This window comes from Pongo pygmaeus, chromosome X (genome assembly GCF_028885625.2).
Source record: "Pongo pygmaeus isolate AG05252 chromosome X, NHGRI_mPonPyg2-v2.0_pri, whole genome shotgun sequence".
NCBI classification, from domain to species: Eukaryota; Metazoa; Chordata; class Mammalia; order Primates; family Hominidae; genus Pongo; species Pongo pygmaeus.
This window is the reverse complement of record NC_072396.2, coordinates 149218227-149232500: the sequence shown is the minus strand read 5'-3', so window position 1 is coordinate 149232500 and position 14274 is coordinate 149218227.

The following is a 14274-nucleotide window of genomic DNA, read 5'->3' as shown; positions in this document are numbered from 1 at the left end:
CTTGGTTCCATTCTCCCTGTCACTTTCAGGTACACCAAAATGCCCCAATTAAAAGACACAGACAGGCAAATTGAATACAGAGTCAAGACCCATCAGTATGCTGTATTCAGGAGACCAGTCTCACGTGCAAAGGCACGCATAGGCTCAAAACAGAGGGATGGAGGAATATTTACCAAGCAAATAAAAAGGAAAAAAAGCAGGGGTTGCAATCCTAGTCTCTGATAAAACAGACTTTAAACCAACAAAGATCAAAAAAGACAAAGAAAGGCATTAAAAAATGGTGAAGGGATCAATGCAACAAGAAGAGCTAAATATCCTAAATATATATGCACCCCAAACAGGAGCACCCAGATTCATAAATCAAGTTCTTAGGGACCTACAAAGAGACTTAGATTCCCACACAATAATAGTGGGAGTCTTTAACACCCCACTTTCAATATTAGACAAATCAACAAGACAGAAAATTAACAAGGATATTCAGGACTTGAACTCAGCTCTGGACCAAGTGGACCTAATAGACATCTACAGAACTCTCCACCCCAAATCAACAGAATATACATTTTCTCAGCACCACATTGCACTTAAAATTGACCACATAATTGGAAGTAAAACACTCCTCAGCAAATGCAAAAGAATGGAAATCATAACAGTTTCTCAGACCACAGTGCAATCAAATTAGAACTCAGGATTAAGAAACTCACTCAAAACTGCACAACTACATGGAAACTGACCAACCTGCTCCTGAATGACTACTGGGTAAATAATGAAATTAAGGCAGAAATAAAGAAGTTCTTTGAAACCAATGAGAACAAAGACACAACATACCAGAATCTCTGGGACACAGCTAAAGCAGTGTTTACAGGGAAATTTATGGCACTAAATGCCCACAGGAGAAAGCGAGAAAGTTCTAAAATTGACACCCTAACATCACAATTAAAAGAACTAGAGAAGCAAGAGCAAACAAATTCAAAAGCCAGCAGAAGTCAAGAAATAACTAAGATCAGAGCAGAACTGAAGGAGATAGGGACACGAAAAACCCTTCAAAAAGTGAATGAATCCAGGAGCTGTTTTTTTTGTTTGTTTGTTTGTTTTTTGTTTTTGTTTTTTTTTGAGACGGAGTTTTGCTCTTGTTGCCCAGGCTGGAGTGCAATGGCACGATCTCGGCTCACTGCAACCTCCACCTCCCGGGTTCAAGCAGTTCTCCTGCCTCAGCCTCCTGAGTAGCTAGGATTACAGGCATGCACCACCACACCCAGCTAATTTTGCATTTTTAGTAGAGGCGGGGTTTCTCCACGTTTGTCAGGCTGATCTCCAACTCCCTACCTCAGGTGATCTGCCCGCCTCGGCCTCCCAAAGTGCTGGGATTATAGGTGTGAGCCACCACGCCAGGCCCAGGAGCTGTTTTTTTTTGAAAAGATTAACAGAATAGACCGCTAGCCAGACTAATAAAGAAGAAAAGAGGGAAGAATCAAATAGACACAATACAAAATGATAAAGGGGATATCACCACTGATCCCACAGAAATATAAACTACCATCAGAGAATACTATAAACACCTCTATGCAAATATATGAGAAAATGTAGAAGAAATGGATAAATTCCTGGGCAAATACACCCTCCCAAGACTAAACCAGGAAGAAGTCGAATCCCTGAATAGACCAATAACAAGTTCTGAAATTGTGACAGTAATTAATAGCCTGCCAACCAAAAGAAGCCCAGGACCAGACAGATTCACAGCTGAATTCTGCCAGAGGTACAAAGAGGAGCTGGTACCATTCCTTCTGAAACTATTCCAAACAATAGAAAAAGAGGGACTCCTCCCTAACTCATTTTATGAGTCCCTCCTGATACCAGAACCTGCCAGAAACACAACAAAAAAAGAAAATTTCAGGCCAATATACCTGACAAACATTGACGTGAATATCCTCAATAAAATACTGGCAAACTGAATCCAGCAGCACATCAAAAAGTTTATCCACCATGATCAAGTCAGCTTCATCCCTGGGATGCAAGGCTGGTTCAACATACACAAATCAATAAACGTAATTCATCACATAAACAGAACCAATGACAAAAACCACATGATTATCTCAATAGATGCAGAAAAGGCCTTCGATAAAATTCAACACCCCTTCATGCCAAGAAACTCTCAATAAACTAGGTATTGATGGAATGTATCTCAAAATAATAAGAGCTATTTATGACAAACCCACAGCCAATATCATACTGGACGTGCAAAAGTTGGAAGCATTCCCTTTGAAAACCGGCACAACGCAAGGATGCCCTCTCTCACCACTCCTATTCAACATAGTATTGGAAGTTCTGGCCATGGCAATCAGGCAAGAGAAAGAAATAAAGCCTATTCAAGTAGGAAGAGAGGAGGTCAAATTGTCTCTGTTTGCAGATGACATGATTGTATATTTAGAAAACCCCATCATCTCAGCTCAAAATCTCCTTAAGCTGATAAGCAACTTCAGCAAAGTTGCTTCAGGATATAAAATCAATGTGCAAAAATCACAAGCATTCCTATACACCAATAAAAGACAAACAGAGAGCCAAATCGTAAGTGAACTCCCATTTGCAATTGCTACAAAGAGAATAAAATACCTAGGAATACAACGTACAAGGGATGTGAAGGATCTCTTCAAGGAGAACTACAAACCACTGCTCAAGGAAATAAGAGAGGACACAAACAAATGGAAAAACATTCCATGCTCATGGATAGGAAGAATCAATATCATGAAAATGGCCATACCGCCCAAAATAATTTATAGATTCAATGCTATCCCCATCAAGCTACCAGTGACTTTCTTCACAGAATTAGAAAAAACTACTTTAAATTTCATATGGAACCAAAAAAGAGCCCATATAGCCAAGACAACCCTAAGCACAAAGAACAAAGCTGGAGGCAACATGCTACCTGACTTCAAACTATACTACAAGTCTACAGTAACCAAAACAGCTTGCTACTGGTACCAAAACAGGTATATAGACCAGTGGAACAGAACAGAGGCCTCAGAAATAAAGCCACACATCTACATCCATCTGATCTTTGACAAACCTGTCAAAAACAAGCAAGAGGGAAAGGATTCCCAATTTAGTAAGTGATGTTGGGAAAACTGGCTAGCCATATGCAGAAAACTGAAACTGGACCCCTTCCTTATACCTTATAGAAAAGTTAACTCAAGATGGATTAAAGACTTAAACGTAAGACCTAAAACCATAAAAACCGTAGAAGAAAATCTAGGCAATACCATTCAGGACAGTTTTACAATATCTTAATCATGCATACTTACTTAGAAGATTGAATTGACCAAATTAATTTTTGAATAGTATCAAGTCCCTTCAGCTCAATTATTATAGGTTTATTGAACATTCTAGATCTAAAAACCTGAATAAAAAGCACTGTGTTGACCCCTAGGATCCCTCTTTTCAGCAAAGCAGTAATGTCAAGAGCAGAGAGCTGAACATGAGAAGATTACAAGAAAACCCAGAATGGCTGAGGGTATCACACTGGCTTTAGAGGAGTAGGAGGTGAGAGGAGTATGGGAGACCTAGCAGAATGCTTTGCTATAGGAAGCATGCTCCACAAATACCAGTTACCTTTCTCCTTCCAAAGGATGGGAATAAGCCAGAAGGCTTAGGGCTTTCAAGCTAGGCATTTTAAGAATAGGAAGTTTTGGAAAATGGTGGATCAAGAGCCAAATAAAGAATTTTATTGGAAGTGGGACAAGAGTGTGGATAAATACCACACGGAAAAATTAAGGTGCGATTTCCTAAGTTAATGCAAACAGCAACTAGTGAGTTTCCATGAGAGATAAGTCAAGGCAATGCCTATATTCGATGAAAAAAAAAGTTTAGAGAAAGCCCACTGAAACTGAGGAAATGGAAAACACCACCAGCCACAGGAAGTGCTGTATTAGTTTGCTAAGGCTGCTATAATAAAGTACCACAGACTAGGTGACTTAAATAACAGAAATTCTTTTCCTCACATTTCTGGAGGCTAGAAGTCTGAAATCAAGGTGTCAGTGGGGTTGGTTCCTTTTGGGGAACCTCTCCTTGGCCAGTAGATGGTCATCTTCTCCATATATCTTCATATGATATTCCCTCTGTGTGTGTCTATGTCCTAATCTATTCTTATAAGGACATCAGTCTTATTGTATTAGGGTCCACACTAATGACCTAATTTTAACTTAATTGTATCTGTAAAGATTCGGTCTCCATATATGGTCACATTCTGAAATACTGGGGGTTAGGACTTCAACATAAATAATAAACTTCGGGTTGAGGGGCCACAATTCAGCCTTCATCTTAATATACATTCACTATCTCTTACTCTAAGTAACTGCTAGACTCTAAGCCAGTCAAAACAGATAAACAAGACACGGCTCTTACTCTTAGATTGCTTGCTATCTATTGGGATAGGTATTTCATTACTCATTCACAGGAATTGGCCATAAGAATGCACCTAGAACAATAAATAAGTCTCTCTTCAACTGTGGTTATTTCAAAACACATGAACATGGCCTCGATGACAGCTTCTTGAGGATGAAGAAAATAAGTAAAACTGACAGGATAGTAGTATTTATCTACCTTGATGTGAATTTAGTGGTATTTAGAGCTCATTGATATTTCAGTGTCTTACAATATGAATGCAATTTTACTAAATTGTTGTTTGATAGGCAGAAATGGCTAACTTTTGTAGTGTCCCACAAGACAAGGCCTGTGATAATACTTCCAGGTTGCTGGCAGTTATTTCTGTATTGATAAAAAAAAATGCTATCCTGAATATAGTAACTGCTCAATAAAATAGCTCATTGAGCAATATATTCTGGTATTCATAAAATTTTATAAAGCACATAGCCTTATAAACAAAAATATTACTGGTAAGTTTGCAAATAAAATATAGTACTGATCATTAGATTTATTTAATCAAACACAGATTATTTTTCTAATATAAATTGCATTTGCATACTTAGTATATACTCTCTTTCATCTGGCGACACAATGGTGATTTATCACACACATATATAAAATTGATGTGACAAGGGGCCATGCATATTTTTTAATGTTTTGCCTCTCTATTAACATCTGGTAACAAAAGATTCAACAAACACCACAGCCCCTGAAATATCTACCTCTGGCTTGCTGATGCTGTCAGAGCCCTCCAGTAATCATTCCTGAGCTCCCTGTTTGCATTTTGAGACTTGCTTCAAACAAGTCAGAAAAAGTTTGAAAAGAGAGAGACTGTTCTCACCATTTAGGTAAATTCTTCAAAATTACACTGGATTCAGTTTTGGTTGGATTATTTTCATTGTAAGTCACCTGTGGCCCGTTTGTATTTGGGGGCTGCTTGACCTCACTGCTTGGTCTCTTCCTCATACATTCTAGGGGTTAATTTCCAAGACATAAATTTACTGGACACTGGCTTTAGGGAAACCCAGCGAAACAGGACAACTGTGTTAATGTCATTTTTGCACCATTATAAACATGCTGTTCACCAAGCTCCTGGTTAATAAAGAGCACCATGCACCTTCTAGTTCCTATAACTTGAGCACATGCCCCATCAGGAGGTACCAAAGAGGTCTGCTCAATAATGCATTGTTTGAAAAAGGGCATACCATGATAGAAGACATAATAGAGTAACGTGCAGTCTTAATTAGTTTGCTTTGCATTGCTATAAGGAATACATGACGCTGAGTAATTTATTTAAAAAAAGATTTATTTGGCTCATAGTTATGCAGGCTGTACAAGAAACATGGCAACCGCGTCTGCTTTTGGCGAGGCCTCAGGAAGCTTTTATTCGTGGCAGAAGGCAAGGGGAGCCTGCATGTCACTTGGCAAGAGAAGGAGCCAGAAAGAGGAGGGAGGTGCTAGGCTGTTTTTAACAACCAAGTCTCTTGTGGACACATTAGTATAGGGAGGGGATCAAGCCATTCTTGAGGGATCCACCCCCATGACTCAAACACATCCCACTTGGCCCCATTTCCAACATTAGGGGTCACATTTCAACATGAGATTTGGAAGGGACAAATAATCAAACTATATCACAGACAACTGACATTGATCACGTAAAACTTGATCAGGAAACTGAAAGGCAGGAGACTGGTTTGGTGGAGGAAGGAACCCTGGATTCTTCTGACCCGTATTTGCAGATTCTGTCTTAGTCTGTCTTTGCTCAGATATTTCGGGAAGCTGCATATAATAATAAATCCACATAGAGCATATATGCCAGGAACTTTAACAAATATGTATAACATTTAAATATATATAAACTAATTTGATCCTCACTAAAGTTCTATGATATGAATACTTTTATTCTCCCTCTTACAGATGAGGAAACTGAGGCACTGAGAGCGTATGTAACTTCCCTGAGATCATACAACTGGTAAGTGTTGGAGCTGGGATTTGAACTCAGGTAGTGTGGCTCTAGTACTTAGTATCTCCACAATCAGGATGCCTTTTGCCATTGATCTCTGCTCTTAATGCTGACCATTTCCAGCCTTGGTGAGGTGGTTAATTCCTGTCACCTAGAAAAGATTTTGTTCACTCAGTCTTTGCATGTTCCCACCACTCCATACACACACACACACACACAGAAACACACACATAGGTCTGGAACCCTGTCCCTGAATCCCAATCTCAACCCTGACCTTCATGCCAAATTCCCGCAGCTAGATGGCTCTCTGGGCTCTCTTGGCTCTCTTTTTGGTCATACATTACCCATTGGTTTTTGTTTCTGTTTTTTGTTTTTAAATTGTGCTTCATCTATCCTCCAGAAAACTCTGCTTACCACTTCCTGGCTTTCCCTGTGACCAAGTTCCTGTTGCCAGTTCTTCCCTCTGAATGCTGTATTTTCAATGAGTGAAGGGCCTCCTTTCCCCCAGTATCTTCTAGATCAAATTAGTGGTGCTCTTCCGACCCCCAAAAATGTTCAACTATTTTCTCAACTCTCTGAGTTTGGCTCACATGGAAGCAGTTATATCTACTGTTCTTCGATTTAATGATATATCCGTGGAATGTGGTGATTTTTTTTTTTTTTTACAAGAGGCAATATGCAAGGTGGCAGGAAGGATGTAGAGGACCGTATCCACTAAGGCTAACAGAGGTGAAGGCTGAATATCTTACAAGTGACTCACTTGAGATATTATTCCCCTTATCAAAAGCTGACCTTTCTCATTTATCAGGTACTACTCATTTGCATCTATTGAGCTTAAATAAATAAAAATAATAAAAAGTAACATTTGTACTTCACTATCCTTAGCAATGGCTTTTACATCTCACAGTCAGTTTTACTTCAGTGACTTCCTTTAAATTCTGGAAATAAAGCTTATCATATCTTATCTTACACTGGTTGAGTCCTGTTTTACCTCTGAACATTGGGTATGAAAGTGACCTTACTAAAATATTTGACTAATCCAAGTCCCCACCGCATTCTTATACATCTCAGGGTGTGTGTTAGTTCTTCATGAGCCACAGCAAATCGGTATGAATAATATGACACAGTTTTAAGACAAAGAAGGAAAAATAATCTGTAATTTCTTCTGCTAGTTTATGGAGAGCAGTGGCTCTTATGATGAAGCATGCTGAAGTGGTGAATGGCGCTCAGAAAACCTAGTCCCACTCTTTGCCTTCCCCTTAACTATAAGTAACTCAGTATCCTGTTGCCATAGATAACTCACCTATAAGAGTTGGATTTTGGAGTCATCTCAAATAATAATTTGCTTCAGTTAAACTAAAATCTGATGTTGACAAAGCTGTGCAAAACCAGTTATATGTTACTGATGGTGTGAAATTCAGTTCAATTAGAGCAATTTGAAATAATATAAATTCTGCACATTTTGCTTTAGTCATTGAATCTGTCAAATTTAAATTTGTGTTAAGAAAACTAGTACAAACTGAGAATAAACTCTTTATTTCTCACCAAAACATTTTTTATAATTCCCATTATTTATTTTAACATCCATACACAGAAGAGAAAAAGAATAAACGAAATGCTCAGCAATGAAACAATGCTCAAAAAATTAATTTCTCAAATATAATATTATATGGCCATTAAAGATGGTGAATATGAGGACCATGTTACTACAGGATCAACAAACTATGGCCAACGTGAGCCAAATCAATCCCATGACCTGTTTTTGTAAATATAATTTTATTGGAACACACAAATGCCATTCCTTTCTGTATCTTGTATGGCTGCTTTTGTGTGACAAAAGGTAGAAGTGAGTAGTTATGACAGAGTACATAATTGTAAAGCATACAATATCTACTGTATGGCCTTTTATAGAAAGAGTTTGCAGACCCTTCATTTAGAAAATACTTATGAAGGGAAAGTAAAACTCAAAATTGCATATACAGTAATTATAACTGTAAAATTTATTTTGTATGCACACTGAGCATACATGTATAGATAGATGGCATGTGGATAAATAGAAAAGCCATTCATATCGCTAGATTATAGAGGTGACATTAGGTATTTTATTTTTTCTAAATCCGTTTGCAGTCCCTGTTTAAAATTAATAAACCAACATTTTAAAACTTGTATGTGTTCTTCTAGGTCAAGGTGCTGCTGTGGCAAAAGAATGCCAATATTCTGGCCTGTGCTAAGTACACCAGGAAATGCCATCACTATTTGCACAGCGGTAGTGTCATACTTTTGGCCAGTGCCAATTAGACTAATGTTTAACATTATTCTGTGGGACACTTTATCTGCTTTCAATAGACAGTCTTTCCACTGCTTCATCCCTAGATTATAAGCAATTAAAAGGTTGAGTGGAGCACTGATGACAGGAAGAATATGCTCTGTTATTCCTGTATTCTGACAGCCCAGCTATACTGAAAGTAGCAAGATAATTTATTTGACTCTACACTCCACAGGCACTTAAAGAAGCGGTAGAACTGCTCAAGGTGAGCCAGTCTATAAATTGAGCAAAGCAAACTCATAAGGAGGCATGCTAATTTTTAAAGTGGATGGGTCAACAGCAAGTCAATATAGTAGTTATCCCCATCAATGTAAACTAGGCTCTTCACTGTAGCCTCAGAAGAATATTGTCCTCTGTTGCCAACAGGAGGATGCTAGAGTTGTAATGCTCCTAAATAAGACATAACCTTCACTGAACCAATTAATTCCCAGCCTCACTTTCCCCATATGCATCAAATGATTGCTTCTCAACATTGGCTGTACATTAGAATCACGTGGGAGTCAGAACTGTAAGTGGGAGGAGGAGAGAGGGTGAGAGAAAGGAGAGCTGGGGCACCTTGTAATCATACATTATTTAAAATCCATTTCAGTGATTCTGATGTCCAGCCAGGGTTTCAAATGATTGGGTTAAATGATGTCTATATTTTCTTTTTTTTTTTTTTAAAAAAAAAAAAGCTTTTAGGTTCAGGGGTACATGTGCAGGTTTTTTTACATAGTTAAATTCATGTATTAAATTGCATTTTAGAATATACATACTTATGTATGTGTACACATATTCACAGGTTGTGGAGGTATCTGTTTTAACATCGAATGACAATTATAAGCTATAAACTCAAATTGTTTTAGTTGTATAGTTACCATTTATTGAACTCCTATATATGCCACATACTTGATAAACCTGTTTTGAAGTATAAATTGTTAAGTTTAACCTTCCTAACAAACATCTGTGGTTGGCTTTATTTTATTGTTCCAATTTAAATTGAAGAAAATAAGGTTTATCAGGGATTTAAGATCTTGCCCAAGGTCATTAAGCCAGTAAATGACAAGATTGGAATCTACTGAGGTTTATTGAAGTCCACGGCCTGATACCCTCTCCTCTGTACTCAACTCTTTTCAAAAGTATTTTTTTTCAAGCTCCAAAATTACTTTGTCTATTCATTACTAGGGTATAATGATATCTATTAAACTTAAATATTCTTGAGTCAATGCATTAAGGAACTTGCCTAGTGGTTGCTTAGGTGAAATACTGGCACTATTTTGCTGTTAGTTTATTTTTTCACTGAAGGCTTTCCAGACAAAAAGGATTATGGAAACACACCCACTCACACACACATTTCTTTCAAGACATGGGCTAATGCATTTGTTGGGGCTTGAAAGTCTGAAGTCTGGAACTCTCAGATAGGAGTGAGGAAGTAGAATTTCCTTGTCAGGGAAACCTTAGTTTTGCTCTTAAGGTATTTCAACTGATTGGATGAGGCCTACCTATATTATCAAATATAATCTCTTTTATTTAATGTCTGCTGATTAGAGATGTTAATAATCATTATACCTCCACAGCAACACCTAGATTAGTGTTTGATTAAATACCTGTAGCCTAGTCAGGCTGACATACAAAACTAACCATCAGAGTACTGTATGTAGGCTGACATGCACACTCAAGCTGTAAAACTCTAAGGCAATGTTCCCCACTATAAACTCTCGCAGTATTTTGTTTTTACTTCTCTTACATAATTACACAGTTGATATATACTGACTTGTCAGAATGAAGTACCAAGTACTGTGTTAGATGTTGAGGATTCAAAAAAGAATAACATAACATTCCTTGCTGTCAAAAAAAAAAAAAAAAAAGGCTACTTCACAGTTCTTAGCCTCACTTCTTGTATGTAACATATATTTAGTGTTTGAATAAACAGGGAACAGTTTGGTACTCAAGAGTCTAATATTTATGCCCAAATCATCACCATTTATATTATAATTCTCTTTTACTTTTTAGATGAATTTCATGATACATGTATCATGAATATTATCCTACAATCAGTGTAATACTTTTGTCCAAGTATTTGATGCTTGTGGAATAAACATGATTTCATAAAATCTATTTTCTTCAGCCAAAAAATAGTCAAAATTGTGATGGTTTAATGAAAGATTGCCAAATATAGATATTTTTACATAATAAATATAAGTTGTTGCCATAATTTGCCAAAAAAAACCTTGATTGATTAAATGAATTCAATGGGAAGAGAAAGAGAAAGCATACCTAGGTCCTTAGCATCCTGAAGGTTAATATCCAGTTAATACATCCATTGTTTCAAGTAACTTTTTTTACTGGGTGGTTATGCTCTTGTGTAATGGAACTAAAAATTATAATGAACTTGGAAGGAAAAAATATGATTCCTTCATCACTATGTCATTGAACACCTAGGTGGCTATTGAAGATACCATGAGTTACTATATTAAACTCAATTGATAAGAATTTTTAAACTGTGGTATAACTTTGTAGATGTATATCTGTAAGATATTTTAAAGTGTTTCTTAAAATATTAATAACTAGCTTAATTCTTTTTATTAGGAGATATACCTAATGTAAATAACGAGTTAATGGGTGCAGCACACCAACATGGCACATGTATACATACGTAACAAACCTGCATGTTGTGCACATGTACCCTAGAACTTAAAGTATAATAAAAAATAAATAAGTAAATAAAATATATTAATAACTATTCATTGCATACTTTCTGTATGCTAGACACTTCATAAATAAAATCTCATTTATTATTCTCAACAACTTATTTTGGTAGGTGCTATTTTCCATATTATAGTTGAAGTTGAAGAAACTGAGGCTTAGAGACCACACTGCTATCAGGTGATTAAACTGAAATTCAAACCTAGATTTGTCTGACTTTAAGAGTTATGCTCTTTTCTTATGACACATTGTTCCTCAGTAACGTCATTCTTTATTCTGTTATCAAAATAATGGCCAAGCTGATACACTTATCATTTAAAACTATGTAAGTGTAGATTATTTGAAAGTTGTCAAACACTGTCACTTGTCACTTATTTTGCTAATAGATTTTTCTATGGAGCTCTTTTTAGCTGATAAAAATAATAATTCTCATGTATGCTTTTTGAAATATTTATTTACTAAAAACAAATGGTTGCTTCAGTCTTCTTCTAGATAGCAAGTGCCAGAATACTGGATTGGGGGTGCTCCTGTTTCATAACTAGCACACTTTTAATTTCTAATTTCTGCTACAGTTGTCCCGGGATGTGTGGCACATAGTTTCTTGATATTTTCCTGTGGAAATGATTTCTCCTATGTTCTATCTTTTCAAATTAGGATTGAGTAACGGCTTTAAAAATATGAACATGGAGTTTGTAGTTTGCCCATTTGAATCAGATGTGCATAAAGTAATATTTGGTTGACTGTATGATGGAATCAGCAGGGTAAGATAAAATCCAGAGACTGCATTTTGCCAGATTCTGTTGTAAATAAACTTAAAGGAGTATAGTAGGGTTAATAACAATGTGACCGTATAATTTACCTACCTAAGTGGGATTTTACTGAGACTGAAAGCTGGTGCTCTTCATAATTATGCTGGGATAGCAGCTATTAAACTGGATGTGGGGTCATCCTGTCCGATAGACCTCACAGTGAAACACTGTTTTCTGTATCAGAATTTTAATGCTAAATTAACATTGTGAAAGGAAAATAAATCTCCCTAAAATCACTAAGCCAAGGGAAAAGTCAAGCTGGGAACTACGTCGGGCAAACCTGCCTCCCGTTCTATTCCTAAATAAGATAGCTACAAAGATTTTTTTTTTTTTTTTTAAGCTACGTACCTCCCTCACAATTTGTCCACAAGGAAATTTCTTTTCTTATGGAAAAAGGACAGGTAGAACGCAAAGTCCTCCCTCTGATTACATGAGACAAATGCATACCTGATTTTTTCCTGTGCCAGACTAAGGCATAAGTGACCTTTCCTGTAAATTGTGCTTATCAAAATCTCAAAAGAATGCAATCGTTTGTCTCTTATCTACCTGTGACCTGAAAGACCCCTCCCACTTCAAGTTGTTCCACTTTTCTGGATGGAACCAACGTACAGCTTACATATATTGATTCCTATCTCATGTCTCCCTAAAATGTATAAAACCAAACTATGTGCCGACCACCTTGAACACATGTCGTCATGCCCTCCTGAGTCTTTGCCACGGTCCTAAACCTTGGCAGAATAAACTTTCTAAATTAATTGAGACCTGTCTCATATGCCTTTTTGTTAAAGAACTCAGAACCAATAACTCACCCCTTTGGGGAGTATTCTGTTTTCTTTGTGGAGTTTCAAGGGTCATGAGCAGAGTCTTCTTGGGTTCAAAGCTCTGCTTTCCTGGATTTGCATTACCTGACTTCTTTGGCTTTTGGGGGTACCAGAGATAACCTTGTATGGTGAGAGGATTTGACCTTGGTATGTTTAGTGGTGAAGAAGAGCTACAAAGTTAAAGGTGGTTGAGGACAGTGTACAGGAAGTAGTCTTAGTTTTTTGTTTTTTGTTTTTTTTTTCTCCTAGGAAGCTGTTGCTTAGGATTCTAATTCGAATTTGGAGGTGCATTCTAAAGAGTCTTCTCCATTGCCTTTCCTGCCCAAATTAATCTTGACCGGCTTGTCTGCACATTTGTGTGAGGAACTGAACTGTTTTTGTAGATAAATGCGAGGCTGAGTTTCTTCAGTTCCAAAGAGAAAGGGCATTTTGCTACTCCCAACTGAAAGATACCCCTGGCTGACTGGGAACTAAGTGGGAGTGTTTGGGGTGTTGACAATCTGCAACCTGCAGTGGCCCTACAGGGAACCCCAAAAATAATTAGTTTAAAAAGGCTCAATCAAGAAGTGCATATAAGAGTTGGTCACTCTGCACTTTGAGCCCTCCTAGAGGTGCTAGACCTCTGGAGGAGAAAACAAGACATGTAAAAGGGCAAAAATGACTCAGTAGTGACACACTGTGGAGTCCCACCCACAACCAGCACATATCAATCCACCACACTAAACCTAGGCCACAGCTCAGTTTCTCCTTTTGAAAAAAAAAAATGCGGGAAACAAATCATCTGTGAGTAAGGAAAGACAAGGAGAGTGGCCCCTCTTGGGCACCTCGTTTGGTTTTATGGAGCCACTACTTGCAAGCGGTTCTGTAAATGGAAGGGCATGCCACATTTTCTAATACTCCAGCTAGTTACACATTAGTTCTGCTTTTGTGCATATTTTAAACTGTTGGGCAAATTACATCAAGGAAAATCCAGAGCCCAAAGGTCAAGCTGCAACTATAAAGTTCCTACGTTCTCTATCTCTCTGCTTTCTTTTCTGCCTGCTTTAAGTCTGTGGTTACTTTCCTACTGAGATAAAATCCAGTTTCATCCAACCATTTTTTTTTTCTTATCCAACCGTTTTTTTGTTATTGTTTTCGCAAGCCAGTGAGTTTGTATTAATATCTCATGGATAGCGTTCTGAAAAATGAAAGCTATAGGATCTTTGTAGGAGTGTGTTTGTGTGTGTTTGTGTGTACATACACATATTTTATTAT